This window comes from Bemisia tabaci, chromosome 8, assembly GCF_918797505.1.
Source record: "Bemisia tabaci chromosome 8, PGI_BMITA_v3".
Lineage (NCBI taxonomy): Eukaryota > Metazoa > Arthropoda > Insecta > Hemiptera > Aleyrodidae > Bemisia > Bemisia tabaci.
Window position 1 is genome coordinate 45,658,263 of NC_092800.1, and position 10,911 is coordinate 45,669,173.

The following is a 10,911-nucleotide window of genomic DNA, read 5'->3' on the forward strand; positions in this document are numbered from 1 at the left end:
CATTTTTTTTTTTTTTTTTTTTTTTTTTTTTTTTTTTTTTTTTTTTTTTTTTTTTTTTTTTCATTTTGCTCCTTTTTAATTCTATGCTGGCAATGCTTAGTAAAAACGTGAAACGACGTCGTTCGTTAGTTGTTATCCAAAATTTAAAAGGACATTAGAGTCTTAGAAAAGGTGCGATTAAAATATGCTTTTGTCCCAAAAAAGAAGACAAATGTAAGTCATCGAACATTGCGGGGTTTACTTCGATAATCAAACACTTACTTCGAAGCTTGTGAATATTAAGCTATGATTTCGTTGCAAAATATAATGAATGCAATTTTATGCATAGTTCAATGAATCCAAAGAATCTACAAATAAACAAATGACAACATAAAATATACAACTTAATATATATTACAACTTTCTTTAATAATAAATATTAAATGGGTGTAATTCGGAACGTTCGATACGTTATTCCTTGGCACGACAGTGCTGCTGTGCTAAGGAAAAACGCCGTATGAGCCATCAACCGTTGCCCAATTTTCCCTGGCAAATCACAATTTTCAGGAAAATTTTTGAAAGTATGTCTACCAATTTCTCAGATAATTTTGTTTGTAATTTGATCTAAAACATCTGAAAATTTCAAGGGAAAATATTCATAATTATCCTCAAAAATAAAGATTTTATCGAAGGAAATTTGGCATCTCTTGAATGTTCATACAGCGTTTTTCCTTAGCGCGGCAGAGTACGTGATATTCGGTTTATCATCGGCATATGTCGTCGGCCATCGTTACAGCACCTGGATGCATGGATGGATCTCCTCTTTGCATATCGAAAATCTGAGGGCACACTGGCGCACTGCGCACTGATTCTCTGACGTGACAACAACGCCTGGATGCAAATATTCGTATTAAATGAACGTCTCTTGCATATCTTCGCCTAACTGACATAAGAGCGTAACTACACTCCACAATGAATCCTGTTTTCCACACGCAATTCAATGCGTTTCCGGGCTCATCTCAATGTGTGGTTACGCCCTGCAGTGTTCGAAACTCACAGGCGGCAACGCGCCAAATGCGCCTAAGAAATCGGTCATGGCACCTAAAAAATGAAGGCTCTGCGCCAACGAGGCCTCTAAAAATTGCCCCCCCCCCCCCCCATAAAAAGAATCCTCATGGATAAAAAAAAGCTCAAGTTTGCTGAGTGATATGGCTATTTCCAATTAATTATGGTAAGTAGTACACGAAATAATCGTGGTCGTACCTCAATAAATTAGGTAACGAACCCAAATGTTGCGGTGCTACCCTAACTTGAGTTGCGGGCGTACCAAAATTAATTGGAAATGTCCGTATCATCCAACAAATTGTGGTAGTGTCACAATTTTAGGGGATAACCCTTAACACTTTTTTTCCGTGCTCATTTTTCTGTTCGGTGATTTTTCGATATTTCCCCCAAGTTACAGTTACTAGTTCTGTAGCTAAACATCTTGCGTCTAACTTTTCACTAAATGCGTCGTGATATATAAGCAAAAACTCAATCTGTCCCCTAAAAAATCTTCAATGGCCCCTAAAAATCAAGCTCTTTGCCTCAAATGGCTCCGAAACTCAAATATAAGTTTCGAACAATGCCTTTGTGTCAGCCAAGCGACGATATATGCACGCTTGAGGAGATTACGGTTCATAACAGCTTTTCGCGTCAACTTGCGTATTTGAACCTCAGAAATCCGCATGACAGGTCACGATATAAGGAAAGCAATGAATGTAATACTTTCATCATAGATGATGATACTCGGGAAAAAATTACATCTGATTTATGTTGTTGATTTCTCGCTATTTGCTGTCTCAAAAGTGAGAGATAAAATGCCAGAAAAAAAGAAAGAAAAAAAGGCCAATGAAAAGTGGGTTTGATGATCCCTAAATAATGATTCGACTTCCCTCACTGTTAACTTTACATCCTGGGAATGCAAAAATAACTATAAGAACAGTAAAGTCATCCAGAAATGTCCCGAGACACATTTTTTACAGCCTAGGCCGTCATTTATTTCATTTTTTCCTTGTCATGATTATTGATTGGGCATAATTTGTTTGGTTTGTTCCTCTTTTGCATTCATATGTATTAATAGTTCTCCTTATAATTCGTAGAATATCTAGGAAAAATGTCAAAAAATGACGTTCCTTTGTTTTTCTCTAGAAAAAAATAAGATCCAAGATATTAAAATTTCGCAAATAATGTAAGAGTTACTTTGGATCTGAACTAAATTTTGCAATGAAGAACTATCATTGCTGGCTCATCCATAAAAGCACCTATGTAAATAGGAAAAGGAATGACACAAGTGTTGTGTTTAAAGTGCACTAGAATTATAAGGGCATTTTATTGCAAAATTTAGTTCTGTCAGTCGATTTTACATGAAAATGGTCAAACCCCCCGGGCACTTCGTACCCTAGGTGTTATGCGTTGCTCTTTTGATTTTATAGTATTAAAAATGTGTGGTAGTTACATTAATCAAAGAAGACCACTCTCAAGAATATGGGCCTTACTGCAGAGGGGCACATTATTCTTTCAGTAGCGTAATTTTTGTCAAGTTCAATCGGCTGGAGACTCGAGATTTGATGGGGACTGAGGGACATCAGAGTTCTAGGGATCAAGTTTCTAACGATCAAACCTAACTTTTCTCAAACCTCTCAATAATAATATTTTCTAATCTCCTTTTCCTATCACGTTGAGGTTAACAATTTGTTCAACCTTAGTCAACAATATTTGGACGTATTTACGCTGAAAGGAACTAAGTACATAAGATTTGCGTACAACATAGTTCCTTTTAGCATAAATACGTCCATTTAGTGCATTGTATTAAAGTTGATCATGAAATATTATTACGTATGTTTTGGGCGAATAATTACATTTTATTAAGGACACTAGCAAGTAAATAAACTGCAAATTAATATATTTGGGTATCTAAAAGTAATACAGTTGAACGTAAAGTTGTTATAGAAATCCAATATGGATTACTCAAAGAAATTTTTGGGAATAGCTGTCAAAATATTCTCATTGAAGAAGACGTAACGTCTTCATATTTTGCTTAAAATTGAAAGCAGGATTAGTGTTTTACCGATAAAACAAATTAGAAGTATTTTCCCCCACAAAGCATTTTGGTTCCCGAGGAGCAGACGCCTTTTTCCCCTCAAAAGTAACTCTAACCTCCTAAGCCGATCCAATTAACATTTTGTGGCATCTTTGGAAAACTGGAAGAGGTTTCTCAGTGTCAGTATTAAGTAATTTGCAGGAAGTGGACGGTGTAAATCCGCAACCACGGATCTCGTTTGCGGTGTTTCAAAATCTCCGCTCTTATTTTATTTTTTTAAAAGAGAACAAAATGACATCATTCCTTGATGTTCTCGCAGAATTTTTTTTGTTCAGGAAAAAGAAATCACGGCAGTTTTTAGGAATTGCCATTTAAAAAATGAAGTATGACAGGAAGTCTGCCGCGGCGCAAACCGAGATACGTGATTCCATAATTACACTGTCCAAGTGTCTGGTGCAGCGTAGCGTAGGCTAGTTGCTACTTACCAAAAAAAAAGCAAAAAAACCCTCACGAATTCAACGCTCGTGAATTCACGGATGACCTCATAGAAAAAACTTACGTACTTGCATTCATGTTGCGTGTTACCGTTCTTGGAGCCATGGGTGCACTAGGAAGCGGGCGTAGTTCTTCCTAAACTATTCAATGCAATCATTACGTGCTCTACACATTATTCGAAGTTTGGCTGTGTGTTTAACCGTGAAAAATAATGACTGTCTCTTCCTGATGTGTTCTTTAAAGAAATTCTACTATGGACGAGCCACGCGAACACTTTTCACTTTTCTGTTCAGAGGTATGTCAATATTGTCATTTTGAATTTTTTGGCACTGAAGTCCCTATTCTCCTGGAGTTGATCGCAGTTTTCAAATAGAAACTTCGGCATTGCCGTATCCAGAAATTACTCTGGGGGGGAGGAGGTCTACTGTCGACAATTTCTCATGAAGGAGTTAGAGGGGGGCCATGGGTAAAAATTCATGAAACCCACGAACTGTGACGTTTCTTTTTTTTTTTTATAATTTATTCTTGAATTACGCCTACATAGAGTATTAAGTAATTTACATTTTAGAAGTACACTGGTCATGGAGGAGGGTCAAGACCCTTCAGACCTCCCCTTTTCCGATTACACCAATAAACTGAAGTAATTTATCGAGGTAGCATTAACATGTTATCATGAACAATAATAAATCAACGAATTTTGTACGAAACGAATCTTTTCTTTAACTAGTAGCATGCAGTAATGTGTTTCAAGAGTAGGTGATTTAAAATCACAAGTTGGCAGCCGTTTTCGGCCTTAACTTCTTCGCATATGCATCGGTGAAGAGATAATGAATTCTAGTTTCATCACATTTATGCTGTTGTGCTAAGGTAGAATGCCGTATGAACATTCGAGAGTTGCCAAATTTCCTTCGATAAAATGTGTATTTTTTAGGAAAATTATACATATTTTTCCTTTATATTTTCAGAATCTTCAGGTGAAATTACGAACTAAATCGTCTGAAAAATTGGGAAGAAAATGTACGTATCAATTTACCAGGAAATTCGCGTTTTATCAAAGGAAATTTGGCAAAGCCTGAAGGTTCATACGGCGTTTTTCCTTAGCACGGCAGTATGTATCTGAGCTCTCTGAAGAAAGGGATTCTATGGTGGGTAATGAGCTTTGCAGGTGTGTTGTGCGCCTAAAAAAAACAAAAATGAAAGTATTTGCGTGCACTAAATAAAAAACTTTGACGAAGTGACACTCTCGAATGACAGAAATGAAAGGACCTTAGAAACTTTTCTACAATATGTATTCTAATTCCGTCACGCTTATGACAGGTTAAAACGTATAGTTACAGGCAACAGATTCGTTTGTCTATGTTCCTTACATTCCATTTGGCACCAACATCAATCAGAGGATATCTGGGATGGTGACGGTGTAGACACATCCATACTGCCGTGCAACGCAAAAATGCCGTAAACGCCATTTCACATTTTTTAAAAACAATGTATTATAGGAAGAACACTTGTGTACGTTGACAATGTTTTTACAGAATTCTTTCGCAAATACTATCAATAACTTAACCTGAAACTTTGAGGTGCATGAGTAAAACACTTTTTTATTTTATAAAGTGTTAAGTTCCAAAAAAACGAGGGAAAAGCTTGATGGATTTACGGCGTTCTTGCTTAGCACGGCAGGATACCTCCTTTTCAGGGATCATAGGCTGATGTAGGGAGGGGGGCTAAGGGGTGGTAAGAAGGAAGAAAAAGGGGAGAAAGAACGAAGGAAGGAACGAAGAACGAAGGACTCTTGTATTTGGTAATTTTTCATGACGAAATTGACTCAACTGTATATTAAAAGCTTTAAAATTTCGAAAATAATTTTCCGGGCAAAACCTCCCGGACCCTCCTGCCTGGATTCGCCTGTTCAGGGATTTGGGTCGAGAGAAATCTGTTTCAGTAAAAAGAGATTTCATTCGTAAAAATCGTCCGAATAGGAGAGAAGTTACAGTTCGAAATCCAAAGAGATTAACTTAACGCGATTTCGATGCACGGCAGTTCATCCAAATCGCGATCATGCGTAAATGCCGTATATCATCTCAAAATCAAGATACTTAGACGGAATCTTTAAAATTAATTTACTTTCAACGTTCATGAATCAATATTTTCTCCCTAATTTAGCAAAAAGGACCAACTGATACAAATAGCAAAAACGTGAAAATAGTAGGTATGTGTCCAACATTTCAGTTATTCGGCACGTATTTTGTCCAACATATTCATGTTGGATTTTTCTTCGTCTTTTTAATTGTGTATTTTAGCCTCGTTTCCCGTTTGCCCCCCCCCCCCCTGTTTTTCTATACTGTTACCGTTTTCTCGGGCTGCTCTATAAAAATGTGTATCTATTATTGCTTCGCGACCTTAAATGGAATGGATCACCTGAACACAGGCTAACACGAATTTCCAGAATTGTTTCTCTCTACTCCTGTGCGTGACTGAAGAAGATACATTGTAGCATCCACAGCCGTCAATAGGAATTGAGCGTGATTAAGCTTTCAAGTATGAAAAAATTTCCACACCGATTTATATTTTTCGAGGGGAAAAGGCCGACTTAATGGCTCGAAATTTACGCAGAGTATTTTACCAGCTCCCCTACCTCCTGGAATTTCTAGAAGAGACTGGGGCCGCAACGATAGATTGCGTCAGATTATGGGAATCGAAAATGACACAGTATTCGACGTCATGATTAAGCAGCTTGTCTGGTATGGTCATGTTAACAGGATGCTGGAAGAGAGGCTGCCGAAAAAGCAGGGTGGCAAAATTTCATGAAAAATAAAACCTTGAAATTTCACGTGAAATATTTCATCAAATTTCAGAAATTTATGAAAGATATTGAAAAACACTGGTTCCTTTTATGTTTCGTAGAATGTAAAAATTGTGACTTTCTTGTATTTTTGTGTATTTGGGTGCGGGTTGCATACTCTAGCCCCTGAAAAGTATGAAATATTTCACATTCTTGTGAAATTTCATGAAAAATATCACTGAAAGTTTCGATATTTCATTTTTTTCTTACGTTTAATGCCAGCCTGTGAAAAAGGCACTTGATTGGGTTCTCCTTGGAAGGAGACGCAGAGTACGGGGGACGCTCAGTGAAAGGGTGGCGACAGGGAGTTTTAGAGGAAATAGGGAAGTGCTAACTCACGGCGCGGGGCTTTGGGAAGATAGGGTACTTTGTCGGATGGGTGTCGTACAGCGCCAAAGAGCGCCATGAAAGCGGCTTTAATGTATGTATTCTACCAGCGGAAAAAAATAAACCAAGGACGTTTTCAAGATACCATGTTGATAATTTTTCAAAAAAAAAAAAAAAAAAAAAAAAAAAAATGAAAATCAATTTTCCCTCTCGTCCGAGGCTAGCTGCTGCCAACCGCGCAAAGCGAAAATCCACCATGTGCGTGGTTCCAACTCGGCAATTCTTGTCGCCAAGTGCGCGCGATACATCGAGAACAGTTTCAGGAACACGCTGTATCGCTTTCTGCCGACCGTGCTGTCAACTGCGCAAAGCGAAAGAAAATTCACCCAAAAGTAAGAAATGAACCTGCTCTATTCAGATTTTGGAACATGACGCGGGATTTTCTTTTTTATCACACGTGATAAAGTTTTAAATTTTCCGGTGTAAGTAATGTAAATATTCCTTTTTTCACAGTTGACTCTACAGATTGTACAGGCTCATTTTAATGATGTTCGCCTCTTATCGATAGGAGACAGCCTTCAGCTCAGTTCGCTCTATCTAGATTAACTCATCAGAGTGAGCAAAGCACCCTCTGGAGGTTGGGCCGCGTGGCAGCCACGGGGTGTACCCCTAGTTTTCGATAGGTATGATTGTCAAAAAACTTGATGAAAAACTCCTGTCGATAAAATACGAATTTCCAGGAAAACTTGGGAATATTTTTCCTTTAATATTTTAGAGGATTTCATTCGTAATTCCGTCTTAAGAATCAAAAAAGTCAAGACAAAAAATCCGTAACTTATTTCCTCAAAAATTAGCACTTTATTTATAGGCATATGGCCACGTTTCATTGTTCATGAAGCGTTTTTTCGCAGTGAGGCAGTTGGGGTTGGAAAGGCTGTATACGACAAGATGAGGTGCTTTGACGCACGAAGGATATAAAAAAAAAGACATTGAAGTGCTGATTTTATGACGTACATGCGTAAGTACCTGTGAAATCGAGGAAAGTCACTAGCAAAAACTTGTTCCTGATAAAAAAGGAGCCCACCAGAAAATTTCTACAAACTTAGTCTTTCAACCATTCTCTTACTTCGATTCGTTTGTCTCGTAGTCGCGGTTCTTGGTCTATGTGATTTTGTAATCTTCTGCCAGTGATTTCGGTGAGTTTTTTTTTTCCTACGCAGTATTGTATCCCATTTATGAACGGAATAAAAATTAACCCCCCCCCCCCCCCCCACGCGACCACTAAACGGTCTCATATGACCCTTACCTGCGCAGTATACATTCATAGGTCTGAACCTTTTTTTGAATCCTCGAGTTTTCTGAGACCCCTTGATCCAAAGAACTCAAAATTATCAAAAAACATTTTTTTTTTTACTTTTTTTTACCAGAACATTTTGATAAAAAAAGGGTGAAGCAGGCAAGAAATACACAATGCCCCCGTTCATGAACGTTGATGTAATTTAATATATTATTCTATTTTATTTCATTTTACTTGTTTTTATTTTATTTTTTGTTTTTATTTTATCAAAATAAAGTAAAAAAGTAAATAAAAAATAAAACAATAACTAAAATAAAAAATAGAATGAAGTAAAATAAACCAAGAAAATAAATAAAATTACATCGACAATAGAGGCCTGTGGCCGCTACGCGGCCGCCAACCACTGAGGAAAGCTACACGCACGAAATAGTAGAACAACCACGTTCAAGATATTTGAGAGATGAATGGATTTAAAAGCCGACGGGTGCATGTGAAAGAAAGCATATTCGTCTCTGATTGCAACGGTGTGTGCCAATTTTTACGTTTTATTTTTGCGCACTATTTTTAAAAAGCTACACACAGTTTCTCCACGAATTTTCCTAAATGATCTCAAATGTAAGCATCGAAAATTTCGACGCGATATTTTCGTTTATTCTATTTTCTTTTTAAGTAAAAAAACAAAAAAATTAAATATCCTCCGAGTTTCTAAATCGTTCCGATGAAGACACATATTTTCCCTTTTCTTATAGTAAAAACCGAAGCAGAGAGACAAGAATGATGACACGTAATCCTAGTTTAACTGTGACTTTAGCGTCGCGCGAGCCAGGGAAGGGAGCTCAGTCCAGCGTCAAGTCATCTTCACAATGTGATGCGCTTTCAATCCAGTTAGCGGCGCACAGTGGATCGAGTCACTAGGAGAGGTCGGACAAAATTTGGAAACCTTAAACGCTTGTAACTCTGTTTATACTAAACTCTGAGGTTCTCAAAGTGGCTCCATCGGTTTTTTCGTGAAATTTTCTTCTAGTAGCACCCCTTGACATTCAAAATGTGACGAAATAAACATTAAAATTTGCAGTTATAGTCAAAAATTTCATGTCCGACCTGTCCCATTGACTCGATACACTGTGCGGCGGTTGCCTATACCCGTGCTGCCGTAGTAAGGAAGAACGCATTATGAACATTCGAGAGTTGCCAAATTTTCTTCGATAAAATATTTATTTTAGAGGCAAGTTATACATAATTTTCCTTGAAATTTTCAGGAACTTTATGTGAAATTTCGATCAAAATTATCTGAAAAATTAGAAGGAAAATATTCATAAGTTGACCAAGGAATTCGCGTTTAATCAAATGAAATTTGGCAACGCCTGAAGGTTCATACGGCTTTTTCCTTAGCACGGCAGCGTGGATCAATTAGTTATCGCAAATAACTCTCGCATTGTGTTTGGTGCAATGCGAGAAGTATTCCTGAAGTCTTGTAGGCGCTATCATGGGCTCGGCGCCGACCGCACTGTTTGGCGCAATGCGTGAAGTATTCCTGAAGTCTTGCAGGCGCTAATATACGTTTGACGCCGGCCGCACCGTGTTCGGCGTGATTAATCGAACTCGTGCTAGGATAATAGCGGCTTAAAAGGTCCATGTTGTGTTTCGACGCCTTATGAGCAGTCCAGCGTTGCTCGTTTCTCCTGATAAAAATTTTTTCCGAGAAAAGTTAGAACAGTTTTCCATGTTCGTTTTTTTAGATTGAATGGTCAAAAAGTCAAGAATTTAAGCACTCTGATACATGATTCCTCAACACAATTTCATGCAGAACACGATTCGCGCAACGAAAACTACTGAAATTAACTTCTAGCTAAGCTATTAACGTTTTTATTGTCCATTGGTTACGGAAACTGAATTCAAAGTATGTACAGCTTGAGCTTAGCGTCAAGATTTATGTTGGCATATTTGCATATTACTGAGACTGTCATAGTGAAGTTTAGCGTACAATTTAACCCTAGTAAATTACTCTTTCTTCCATGAGCGGAAAGGTTGAATTCATTAATTTAAGACGTTATTACCACAGTTAGGAGTTAATTTAGGGTTAGGATATCCTCGTTGCCTATTGGTGTTCACACCGCAAGCCTGCAATTTGGGATCGGAGGATTGCGGAAATTAACCAGCTTTTTGTTTACTCATTTTTTTCAATTTCTTTAAATGAGAAAGAGGCTAACTTTATTGTTTGAAATATATACAGAATATTTTGCCGAAGGAGAAGGAAAATTATGATAATTTTAAATAAATTGCGTTGAGTCTGGCAGGGAGTTTTCTTCTGCAACGTCACAAAAGGAGATTCGTGGCTCCGCATTTTGATCATCGCATTGGATCGGTCCGGCAGTCCCCGCTAAATTTTGACCCAAAGGATCGGACTTGCAGAATTACAGATTGTGATGGTTTGTTTACGTAAAATTTTGAGGCACGCTTCCGCCAAAAACCCATCACCCACGGCGATTTCCATGTCAACAACCACCTCAAGCAGCCGAACTTTCAGCCGACCGAGAAAAAAGCGCCCGGAAACAACGATAACCGCGCATCTCTTTAAACGGTCAAACTAGCGCTTCATAATATTGCATCCATTAATGAAATAATCTAGGCAGATTTTGACTTTTTAGTCCAATAAAGGACGGAAACCTCTGCGCGTGAGCCTTAGTAATGCCCTCGACGTAATTACTTGGAATTTTCAGAGTAACAAAACCAGAATTATACTTGGAAAAACCCGTAGGATTTGTACTCAACCTCTGTAAACCAAGAAGAAAAATACCTCTAAATTTTGTGATATTTTGATTGAGAATGATTCTTTAAGCTTTGGAATGAAGAATTTTGAATTCCATTCCAACAATGTTCTAGAGCCTAAGG